At 39.3% G+C, this 13,204-nt stretch overlaps 1 protein-coding gene across 1 annotated transcript in view; it reads right to left on the minus strand.

Moving 5' to 3' along the window:
• The window catches only part of LOC126226731 (DNA-dependent protein kinase catalytic subunit-like), a 563,510-nt gene that overhangs the window by 91,356 nt on the left and 458,950 nt on the right, over positions 1–13,204 (minus strand). The window lies entirely within an intron of this gene.

A 13,204-nucleotide genomic window follows, 5' to 3' on the forward strand; every position in this document is an offset into this window, starting at 1 on the left:
AAAAGCACTGGTGTCCTCTTGAGTCTGTGGTGTGAATATTTGCAGTAAATTGGAGCAGCCATATGTCATTATATAACACGCAAACTGTATGCTGTCTTCAGAGGAATGACCATGTGGTAGGTTTATCATGTCTTCTGATGCAATTGTACATACATACAGTGCAGTGCTTAAGTGGTGAGTAGCTCATTTTAAACTGATGAAAAACAGTACGATGGCCAGGTTGGGAATTTCAAAGAAGAGGTCAGACACACCAATATAAATTTACAACACATCTGTGTGGGATGCCTAGCACCAGCTACAGGTAATAGAGCTATTAATGTGACAGGGAGTTGCATGATATGTTTCATTATAAAATAAAACTTGATGACAAGAATAAAATTTTTCCTCAATATAAATTTACATGACTTAACATATTATGTAAATGTTTGAACTTACGTACTTGTGGGAACAACACTTTTCCATAACGAAGAGAATGAGAAACCTACCTAGTTAAGCTGACAGACAGACTTAAACTTAAAATCTTACCTTTGAATTACGAGAGCTGTTCATATCGTAATGCAACACTTTTTTCCTAAAACCACGTTGGTTTTTTCAGGATTCCAATGCACTACACTATTCCACACTCTTCAGGCTACAAAACCCTATTTTTCAACATAATCTCTGTTCAATGTGATGGTCTTACTCCACTTTACTGTGAGTACCTGTATGCCTGCATGGTACCATCCCACTGGTTGACATCAATAAACTCTGTATCATCTACGTACTGCTTCCCATGGAGTGGACGAGTGTGTCAGCACTACCAACATAGATGTCTAGTTGTGCAGCAAGGTGTTTGTTTATGATCCGTCGATCAAATCGAATGAGAGTGTCCGCACATTCCAACACTCCAGGATTCGATTCACAGTTATGTGCAGCCGACCAGCATGCAGGAGATCGGACAGGTCTGTGCGATGAAGTTGTGCTGATGACATATTTTGCCCAGTGACTCACCGTGCTTTTGTTCACTGTCAGGTCTCTGCAAACATTCTGCAAGTGTCTATGAATATCAGTGATGTGCTGGTTTTCTGCCAACAGATACTCAATGACAGCTCTCTGCTTCGAACGCACCTCCATTATAGGTGCCATTTTGGAGGCTTTGTATAGCACTGCCACCTACTGGAACTTCATGTAACTAACTATAGGGGCTGAAGCAGAAACATATCATGATGTTCCACAGCAAATTCTGCATTTTTTAAAGTAAAATTGGCTGAGAAAATAAAGTGTTGTAATACTTACTGAAAGCACCTTGTAGTAGTGCTCGGAAAGTGGTACCAGACGTTGATGCTTTAGTGAAAAGCAAAATAAATAGTATTCATTGATATCCAGTGGTTTTATGTTTAACACATGAATGTAGCAATCATGAAATACCTGTTGATACCAATTTAAACTTTTCCCAAAAATGACATTCACCATAAGACTGCATCAATCTTAAGAAATATCATGTTTTGTACTTAAGCTGCAACATGTTCAGTTCATAAATTAAAAGAAATTTAAAATTCATTTTGGTGACATTTCCCATCAATGTAGCCGGCAGAGAAAGTAAATTTCCCTGGAAAGGCACTAATTCGCCACCATAAAGTGCAGCAACACACCTCTATAGAACTAACATTAGTGGTCAAAGAACAGACTCATCAACAATTTTCTTTTTGTGGAACTTCCTTGTTCCAGCACTTACCACTCGAACCCCCCCCCCCCCCCCTCCACCTCCAAATCCTGCCTGTCCACCACAACCACTGCCCTAGCGACTGTGAGCATGTCAGTAGCTCACTGTTACAATGTGAGGGCGAGCCACTTGGCACAAGCTATTTGGTGGCGTGGGCTGGTCTCAGGCAAATTTGGGTGCCTAGAATTTTGTGTCTCTGCTGGAGACAACATTAGAGGGTATGAAGACTCAAACTTGAATAAGATCGGCCTCTGATGATATCTTCAACATTAGGAGCCAAAATGTTGAGCACAGAAATTTGCCTTGACCACAGCCTAATGCATATACAACAAAATACACCAAAGATACAGACGCTGTCCATGATAATCTACACTGTATATCCATAGCCTCCCCCTCTCCCCCCTAAATGTAGTCCTTTACATTTTCTGACTACACTTTCTTCATGCCACTCCAATTTATTTAAACGGGTGTTTCATTAGAAGTTCATATCTGCCTTCCATAAGCCAAAACTGGTAATACTGATCACAAACTGTGCATTCTACACACTGTATCCTTTTTAGACAAATTAGAAGTTTTGTTTTGAACTATCTGATCAATTCCAAAATAATCTGTGGTGCTTTTGGCAATGTTTTATTTCTTACATAATATTGCAGCATAACGATCTGTAGTGAAGATGAAATGGATATCTGGTAACAATCCGGAACCCAGCCTAATTTTACTATCTGAGCACATACTGGATAATACGTCAATAAATTATGAACATTTCATAAAAGTGACTTTATTTTATTCACATGTATAATGTCAGAAACACACAAATCCACAACGCATCCAAATAAACACACAATTTATTATTCATGTGGATAAAAGTATTCATACTGTACTAGAGGTAAATTATGGTGAATGAACACCATTTCTCTGTGTCAAGAGGTAATAAGCAATTTCACTTGACTTCATAAACAGACTTTTCAGGGAAAAGTCTTTCACTATATAAACTGCTGCAAAGTCTGAAAGATAAATCATAACAAACTTTCTGCCAAATTTTCTTCATACTGTGTTGCATCATCTGATAATCAAATAGAGCAGCCACGATTGATTCAAACTGTCTACACATAAGAGTCAACCTCATGTGCAACTGCAACTGTTTTATGACCATCACATTGACTATTATTATTATTATTGTTATTATTAATATTTTCATTTGGCATGTTGTCTGTTGAAATCTTTGCATTTCGACTAGCCCCAATAAGTCAGTCTTAAATCTTGGACTAGAAATCTTGCAAAAAATTAATTTGGATCTTCATTTGAGGCACTGAAACAAGTCAGCTTTCAAGGAGGCTCTTATTTGTGGCATGTCAGGAGTTCCTTAAGTTGCCTCTGTCTCGTCTAAATGCTTGTTTAATGCTGAAACATGTGGTATAACTTGGGATATAAAAGGTTGACCATAACTTATTTTTGTTATTTCTTCAATGAGCTTCAAAAGTTTAACATGCTGCTCCGTAAAACACCGCTGATGAGACGTCAAATTAATAAGCATTGTGATCAGCTATGTACAATGACATAGTCCATTTTTGTTCCAATAGGCACTCTATTGTATAAGGGGTGGAATTCCATCTCATGCTGTTTTGATTAACTTCTCATGATTGGGATTCACAGTCATATAATATTTCTCAAAAGACATCACAGTCGCTGTTGACTGTATAAAATAATTATTGTTACTGTTGCAATCTTGGCCTTATGGCCATTTTCAAGTAACACTGCAAAGTCACATTCTGTCAGAATATAAAACTATCTGACATGAGTACATGTCGTCGTCAAAATGCAGCGCTTTGACTGTGAGAGCCCCACAAGATCCGACGAGTATGACACTTTTTGTTGTTGTTGTTGTTGTTGTTGTTGTTGTTGTTGTTGCGGTCTTCAGTCCTGAGACTGGATTGATGCAACTCTCCATGCTACTCTATCCTGTGAAAGCCTCTTCATCTCCCAGTACCTACTGCAGCCTACACCCTTCTGAATCTGCTTAGTGTATTCATCTCTTGGTCTCCCTCTACGATTTTTACCCTCCACACTGCCCTCCAATACTAAATTGGTGATCCCTCGATGTCTCACATGTCCTACCAACCGATCCCTTCTTCTAGTCAAGTTGTGTCACAAACTCCTGTTCTCCCTAATTCTATTCAATACCTCCTCATTAGTTACGTGATCTACACATCTAAGCTTCAGCATTCTTCTGTAGCACTACATTTCGAAAGCTTCTATTCTCTTTTTGTCTAAACTATTTATCGTCCATGTTTCACTTCCATACATGGCTACACTCCATACAAATACTTACAGAAACTACTTCCTGACATTTAAATCCATACTCGATGTTAACAAATTTCTCTTCTTCAGAAATGCTTTCCTTCCCATTGCCAGTCTACATTTTATATCCTCTCTACTTCGACCATCATCAGTTATTTTACTTCCAAATAGCAAAACTCCTTTACTACTTTAAGTGTCTCATTTCCTAATCTAATTCCCGCACCATCACCCAACTTAATTCGACTACATTCCATTATCCTCGTTTTGCTTTTGTTGATGTTCATCTTATACCCTCCTTTCAAGACACTGTCCATTCCGTTCAACTGCTCTTCCAAGTCCTTTGCTGTCTCTGACAGAATTACAATGTAATCGGCGAACCTCAAAGTTTTTATTTCTTTTCCACGGATTTTAATACCTACTCCTAACTTTTCTTTCGTTTCCTTTACTGCTTGCTCAATATACAGATTGAATAGCATCGGGGATAGGCTACAACCCTGTCTCACTCCCTTCCCAACCACTGCATCCCTTTCATGTCCCTCGACTCTTATAACTGCCATGTGCTTTCTGTACAAATTGTAAATAGCCTTACGATCCCTGTATTTTACCCCTGCCACCTTCAGAATTTGAAAGAGAGTATTCCAGTCAACATTGTCAAAAGCTTTCTCTAAGTCTACAAATGCTAGAAATGTATGTTTGCCTTTCCTTAATCTTTCTTCTAAGATAAGTTGTAGGGTCAGTATTGCCTCACGTGTTCCAACATTTCTACGGAATCCAAACTGATCTTCCCCAAGGTCGGCTTCTACCAGTTTTTCCTTTCGTCTGTAAAGAATTCGGGTTAGTATTTTGCAGCTGTGACTTATTAAACTGATAGTTTGGTAATTTTCACATCTGTCAACACCTGCTTTCATTGGGATTGGAATTATTATATTCTTCTTGTAGTCTGAGGAAATTTCGCCTGTCTCATACATCTTGCTCACCAGATGGTAGCGTTTTGTCAGGACTGGCTCTCCCAAGGCTGTCAGTAGTTCTAATGGAATGTTGTCTACTCCCAGGGCTTTGTTTCGACTTAGGTAGATCTTTCAGTGCTCTGTGAAACTCTTCACGCAGTATCATATCTCCCATTTCATCTTCATCTACATCCTCTTCCATTCCCATAATATTGTCCTCAAGAACATCGCCCCTGTATAGACCCTCTATATGCTCCTTCCACTTTTCTGCTTTCCCTTCTTTGCTTAGAACTGGGTTTCCATCTGAGCTCTTGATATTCATACAAGTGGTTCTCTTTTCTCCATAGGTCTCTCTAATTTTCCTGTAGGCAGTATCTATCTTACCCCTCATGAGATAAGCCTGTATATCCTTACATTTGTCCTCTAGCCATCCCTGCTTAGCCATTTTGCACTTCCTGTCGATCTCATTTTTGAGACGTTTGTATTCCTTTTTGCCTGCTTCATTTACTGCATTTTTGTATTTTCTCCTTTCATCAATTAAATTTAATATTTCTTCTGTTACTCAAGGATTTCTACTAGCCCTCGTCTTTTTACCTACTTGATCCTCTTCTGCCTTCACTATTTCATCCCTCAAAGCTACCCATTCTTCTTGTACTGTATTTCTTTCCCCCATTCCTGTCAATTGTTCCCTTATGCTGTCCCTGAAACTCTGTACAACCTCTGGTTCTTTCAGTTTATCCAGGTCCCATCTCCTTAAATTCCCACCTCTTTGCAGTCTCTTCAGTTTTAACCTACAGTTCATAACCAATAGATTGCGGTCAGAATCCACATCTGCCCCTGGAAATATCTTACAATTAAAAATCTGGTTCCTAAATCTCTGTCTTACCATTATATAATCCATCTGCAACCTTTTCGTACCTCCAGGGTTCTTCCATGTATACAACCTTCTTTCATGATTCTTGAACCAAGTGTTAGCTATGATTAAGTTATGCTCTGCGCAAAATTCTACCAGGCGACTTCTTCTTTCATTTCTTAGCCCCAATCCATATTCACCTACTACGTTTTCTTCTCTTCCTTTTCCTACTGTCAAATTCCAGTTACCCATGACTATTAAATTTTCGTCTCCCTTCACTACCTGAATAATTTCGTTTATCTCATCATACATTTCATCAACTTCTTCATCATCTGCAGAGCTAGTTGGCATATAAACTTGTACTACTGTAGTAGGCATGGGCTTCGTGTCTATCTTGGCCATATAATGCATTCACTATGCTGTTTGTAGTAGCTTACCCGCACTCTTATTTTTTAAATTCATTATTGAACCTACTCCTGCATTACCCTTATTTGATTTTGTATTTATAACCATGTATTCACCTGACCAAAAGTCTTGTTCCTCCTGCCACCGAACTTCACTAATTCCCACTATATCTAACTTTAACCTATCCATTTCCCTTTTTAAATTTTCTAACCTACCTGCCCGATTAAGGGATCTGACATTACATGCTCAGATCCGTAGAACGCCAGTTTTCTTTCTCCTGATAACGATGTCCTCCTGAGTAGTCCCCATCCGGAGATCCGAATGGGGGACTATTTTACCTCCGGAATATTTTACCCAAGAAGATGTCGTCGTCATTTAATCATACAGTAAAGCTGCATGCCCTCGGGAAAAATTACGGCTGTAATTTCCCCTTGCTTTCAGCCGTTCGCAGTACCAAAACAGCAAGGCAGTTTTGGTTAGTGTTACAGGGCCAGATCAGTCAATCATCCAGACTGTTGCCCCTGCAAACTACTGAAAAGGCTGCTGCCCCTCTTCAGGAACCACATGTATGTCTGGCCTCTCAACAGATACCCCTCCATTGTGGTTGCACCTACGGTACGGCTATCTGTATCGTTGATGCACGCAAGCCTCCCCTCCATGGTTAAGGGGGGCCATTGTTCTAATAATCTATCACACATACAAATTCAGGTACACTGACAACATGTGGAGCTCCACCCTATGACTATAATGTAACAATTTGTGGTGATATGAAATGGAATGATCACATAGTGTCAGTCATAGGTGAAGCACTTAGCAGACAGCAGTTCATTGATAAAATACTATGGAAATGCAATCAGATTACACATGAGGCTGCATATAAAACACTCATGTGACCCATCCTAGAATACTACTCAAGTGTATGGGACACATGCCAAATAAGACTAACAAATGATATTGAACAGATACAAAGAAGGGCAGTATGGATGGTCACAGGTTTGTATGACCATGGGAGAGCATCATCACTAAGTTGTTGAAAGAACTGAACAGGCAGATGCTTGAAGATAGATGCTAACTGTCCTATGAAAACTAACTTATAAAGTACCTAGAACCAACTTTGAGTGATGAATTTGGAAATACATTACAACTCCCTATGCATTGCTCCCACATGGATTATAAAGACAAGATCAGACTAGTTACAACGTGCACGGAAGCACTTCAGCAATCATCTGAGTGGAATGGGAGAAATTCTTAATAAGTGGTACAATAGGTCGTACCATCTGCCATGCAGTTCACAGTGGTTGGTTGGTTGGTTGGTTGTGTTGGGGAAGGAGACCAGACAGCGAGGTCATCGGTCTCATCGGATTAGGGAAGGAAGTCGGCCGTGCCCTTTGAAAGGAACCATCCCGGCATTTACCTGGAGCAATTTAGGGAAATCATGGAAAACCTAAATCAGGATGGCCGGACGCGGGATTGAACCGTCGTCCTTCCGAATGCGAGTCCAGTGTCTAACCACTGCGCCACCTCGCTCGGTACTTCACAGTGGTTTTCATAGTACAGCTGTCACAGTAAATTTGAACTCAGCATAACAAATGATAAACTTCTTACTGTCACTGTGTGTACCCAAATATTCACAAACAGGAGAACTTTTCTATACCAATAACATTTTTTATAATTTTTCTTGCAATTAAAAAATTATTTTCAGTAGTAACCTAAAAAAACGCCACGTGAAAGTGATCGCAATTTGTGTCAACTCAATTAGTCAAGCTGGTGAATCAAAATATCATTCAGTCACTTCACTCATAAACAATGATGTCTGAATTTAGCCGAATCCACCTGCCTGCCCATACTTCACTTCTACAGGGCCACTCAGACCTACATGTTACAACATGCTTCATGGCTATGTTCAGTTGAAAAATCCAGCTGCCAGATATCCGGCTTATAGGATGTATGGACATCTGGTATCTGGCCAAGTAACAGCTATCTGTTTCATGTCTTGTTTGTAAGTAATCTCTGATGTGAACAATATAGAGCTCTCAACTATCAAAAGTGTGATTTGCTTTTTATTCTCAGCTGGTTCTACATGGGCATTTCAGTTCATGTTTCAGTACATTGTTACAGCCAAATATTTGTCTGACTGGCATTTGCTAATGAAGCAGTTAAGAGTGACTACACTTGTTGGTTTCATTTAATGTACAACTTCACATTTCTCAATATTATGAGTTGGTTGCCAATATTTGTACAAAGATGGTATTGTGTCAGAGTTGGGATATAGTTAAAATTTTTACTGGATAAAGCTTTCTAATAGTTAACCATATCAAATGTGGAAAATCTGAGATCATAAATATTTCTATCTGAGTACGTCATAACATCCAAAACAAATTTGAAATTATTTTTGTCCTTTGACTGACCTTATGTTCATTATAATTTGCTGTATTCTATCTGCCTAGGAGTTTCAAAACCATTCAAAAATCTGGTTCAATATTGTGTACAAATATTTTTTTATTACAGTGGTAGTGAACAAAATGCTCGTGGTAAACAGTTATATTTGTCCCATAGCTACCAGTCTCTATTTTGGTTATGATTTGCTGCTGGGGCTTTCATAAACCCAATAACTGCCCGAAGTTATTCAAACTCTGGTTATTTCTTATTTGATTTCTTTACAATTGATCACTAATATCTTAATATATTTAACTAGTATTCACGTCTATCTGTGTGTGATAAAATCTTTTATAGCCTTCTGGAACTAACTGATGATGGGTCAAAACATTATGACCACCTGTTTAACAAAATGCACTCCTTTGGAATGCAATATAACTGCAGTTCTGCACGACAAGGATTTGGCAAGGGATCACTGCCTATCATACTCTACAGAGTGAGCAATGCCTTGGACCTCCACATTCTGTGAAGAGGCATGAATATACACCACCTTCTCGCCTAAACACAATTTCAGTGTCCTTCAACCACATTCCTTAAATGCTCATAACAGCAGCATGCAAACAGCTTACCAGCTTCACTGTTTCTGGGATGCTTGTTCTTGAGTCAAAACAATATGCCCTATGTCAAAGTCACTTTATGGTCCACATCATTGCTAGAGTGATTTCTGACTTGTCTCTGCTCTGCTTATGTACTTTGCTTACCACATCATATGCCTGCAATGCCATCACATGGAATTCACTCTCATGGTGAGCAGTGGTTATAATGACTTGGCATACAGTACTATGAACTCAAGCCTATGGTGTAAGACTAAGAAAAAACAGTCAAGAGAGACAGAAAATCAAGTGCCTGTAGTACAGCACATAAGTGGAAACTGTGCTAGGAAAGGGTAATCTGGGGCATGAAGGACAGAAATAAAACTTGAGGAAAGGAATATGAAGCTTGAAAGAATGTGTGCAATGGGTATCCAACATCTGACAAATGTCTAAAGTAGTCCGAGATTGATTAGCCCAGTTGCCTCAGGCAAATAATAGCCAGCCACTTTTAACATTAGGAGCATAGGAACTACTTATCTTATGTCAGGGCTAGATGCCACTAGAGGAGCAAGGAGAAAGTGAAAAATACAAGAATTTTTGAAGTGACTGATGGAAAGTCCATATTAGAATATTAACAATATTATGAAAAAAACTGTCATTAGGAGCATAGGAACTACTTATCTTATGTCAGGGCTAGATGCCACTAGAGGAGCAAGGAGAAAGTGAAAAATACAAGAATTTTTGAAGTGACTGATGGAAAGTCCATGTTAGAATATTAACAATATTATGAAAAAAACTGTTACCTATTAAGCTTTTGGTCAAAGCCTTCTTCAGAAAACACACACACACACACACACACACACACACACACACGGCATTCTTGCCATAGTGGGTGGAGATAGTGGTTGTGAACTGTGTTTTATTCATATAATGACGTACATTTGCAATCCATTTGGTTTGCATACAGGAGACATGTAAAAAATTTATAAAACAGTTACAATGATTTTTACATTAATAAATAATAGTACTACAATAAATAATAACACTATAAGGATATTTCTTGGAATGTGTAATACACTGTATCCATCTCAAATTTCCAGTTTGTCCTGAATGAATTCCTCCACTGACAAGGGAGCCTCCCCATCGCACCCCCTTCAGATTTAGTTATAAGTTGGCACAGTGGATAGGCCTTGAAAAACTGCATCCAGATCAATCGAGAAAACAGGAAGAAGTTGTGTGATACTATGAAAAATAAGCAAAATATACAAACTGAGTAGTCAATGCGCAACATAGGCCACATCAAGGACAATGTGAGCTCTGGAGCGCCGTGGTCCCGTGGTTAGTGTGAGCGGCTGCGGAAAGAGAGGTCCATGGTTCAAGTCGTCCTTCGACTGAAAAGTTTAATTTTTTATTTTCAGACAATTATTATTCGTCCGTCCGATGCGAGGTAACTGCGCCGTAGTATGGGGATGCCACACCTAAACAAACATCGAAACACACGGAAGAGAGAGTATTCCTGTTAACGAGGCTCCCTGGCTGGCAGTTGACTGTTCACTACTTTGGACGAGAGTGCATTAAATACGTGAGATGTATTCTGTGGGCAATATGAATCCAGCAAATATAGCTCACGACTTCAATAACAATCGCACGGTTTTGCGGTGCGGTCGCAAAACACAGGCGCTAAACTTATTACAGTGAACAGAGACATCAGTGAACGAACGGACAGATCATAACTTTGCGAAAATAAAGAAAGTAAAATTTTCACTTGAGGGAAGGCTTGAACCAAGGACCTATAGTTCCACAGCAACTCACGCTAACCACGGGGCACCTAAACTCACAGTGTCCTTGATGTTGCCTATCTTGCACATGGACTACTCAGTTTGTATATTTTGCTTACTTTTTTCATAGTTCCACACAACTTCTTCTTGTTTTCTCGATTGATCTGTGTTCAGTTTTTCAAGGCCTATCCACTGTGCCAATTTATAACTAAATCTGAGGGGGGTGCGATGGGGAGGTTCCCTTGTGAGTAATAACACTTCAGTGTCAGTACCTCATATAGATTTCTTTTAAGTGAACCTAAATTCATCTGCATCAACTTGTATCCTTTTAATTTATTACAAATTTTCATTCCCGTGTATTGAGGTCCCTGGGCATACAGTCCTGAGGCAGTGGGTGGGGAGCATAACATTTTCTTTGTTTCTATTATCATTTGAATGGACAAAATGATTTCCCTCAAATAATTCATGTCTGGTGTACAAAAATATAATAATCTCATATGTATAAGGATCACAGAGTTAATATTTTAATTTTTCTAAATAATGGTCGACAGGGTTCTTTGTGATTTGCAGTGCACATATTTTGAGTGATTTTTTTCTGTATTTTTAGTATCTGCACTATGTTTGTCGAGTTACCCCCCAAAAAAAACAATAACATACCTAATAATGGATTCGAAGTAATTTGTATATGCTACTTTTCATGAACACGTGTGCACGAGGTGTGCTTGTTTGTGTGAATGTATGTGTTTTCTTTTCTGGTATCAACTGCCACATGCTGTTGTCATGTGCACATGAGTTGTATGTGCGTGCGTGTGCGTGTGTGTGTGTGTGTGTGTGTGTGTGTGTGTGTGTGTGTGTGTGTGTGTCTGAGCACTATGGGACTTAACATCTGAGCTCATCAGTCCCCTAGAACTTAGAACAACTAAAACATAACTAACCTACGGACATCACACACATCCATGCCCGAGGCAGGAATCAAACCTGCGAAGCAGTCGTGCGGTTCCAGACTGAAGCGCCTCGAACCGCTCGGCACACTGGCTGGCTGTGTGTGTGTGTGTGTGTGTGTGTGTGTGTGTGTGTTTTCTTTTTGGAAGAAGGTTTTGGCTGCAAGCTCAATATATAACAGTCTTTTCGCTGTGCCTGTCTGCAACTCAGCATGTCAGATTTATGGTGAGAAGCAATTCTAAAAGATAGAAACATGCCGTATTTACTCGAATATAAGCCGCACTCGAATCTAAGCCGCACCTGAAAAATGAGACTCGAAATCAAGGAAAAAAAATTCCCGAATCTAAGCCGCACCTGAAATTTGAGACTCGAAATTCAAGGGGAGAGAAGAGGTTTAGGCCGCACCTCCAAATCGAAACAAAGTTGGTCCATTGTAATATGAGACACAATTCAGGGCGAATGAATGATGATACAGCTACAGTAGTTTGGTTCGAGTCATAAGCTTAGCAGTTAAGCTTTACCAGGTAGCCATTGCTATGCGTCAGGTGCTCCGTCCGTATTTATATGGGTACTCTTCCTTTTTCACGTGCTTCGTCTGGTTTGAATCTATTGCTTATTTTGCTTCGATCTGATAAGTGCCGTTTTCTTTGTTATAGGTGTTTACGTCACTCTAAGCTGAAAATGCATTACTGTACTGTGTCATGCATTGTTTGTCGCATTCTGATAGTGCGTGTTTACGGACTGTCGCCGCTCGCGGCATGGCTTGCTTTTGTGCGCGCTACTGCCGCTAACAATAATAAAAAAAAAAAGAGGAATCTTCTCATTAGCGAAACAATGGCAAGAGACTGCTATTTGTTGTTACTTACACTGCTGTTTCTTTGATAATGATCAACAAGAACCAAATAATAGACTGCGTATGATAGGACATGTTCTGAACGAGAGTTTAGCGAAAATTTTTCTCCATTTGAAAATCTTTGCGGCCGCTTCTTTAGTACATCAAATTCTGCACAGAAATTAGAGTCATCTTAGATTTGAAAATCTAGTCAGTTGCCGTGCTTCATTTCTGACTGTATCACTTAATACGAATATAAACATGACACGATACATATATTCTTCCGTGTTTGCTGTTGTCTCACTCTAGTTTCGTAGTTTATTAGGCAGGCAAGATTTAAATGAGATAGCAGCAAACACAAAAGAAAACAAGGCAAAATGTTTATATTCGTATTATTCTTATGGTGAAGAGAATACTGAATGTGATTCACAATTAATAAAAGTTCCTATTAGCAACCATCTCTTGTCACAGATAGGAA

Source organism: Schistocerca nitens, chromosome 1, assembly GCF_023898315.1.
Source record: "Schistocerca nitens isolate TAMUIC-IGC-003100 chromosome 1, iqSchNite1.1, whole genome shotgun sequence".
NCBI classification, from domain to species: Eukaryota; Metazoa; Arthropoda; class Insecta; order Orthoptera; family Acrididae; genus Schistocerca; species Schistocerca nitens.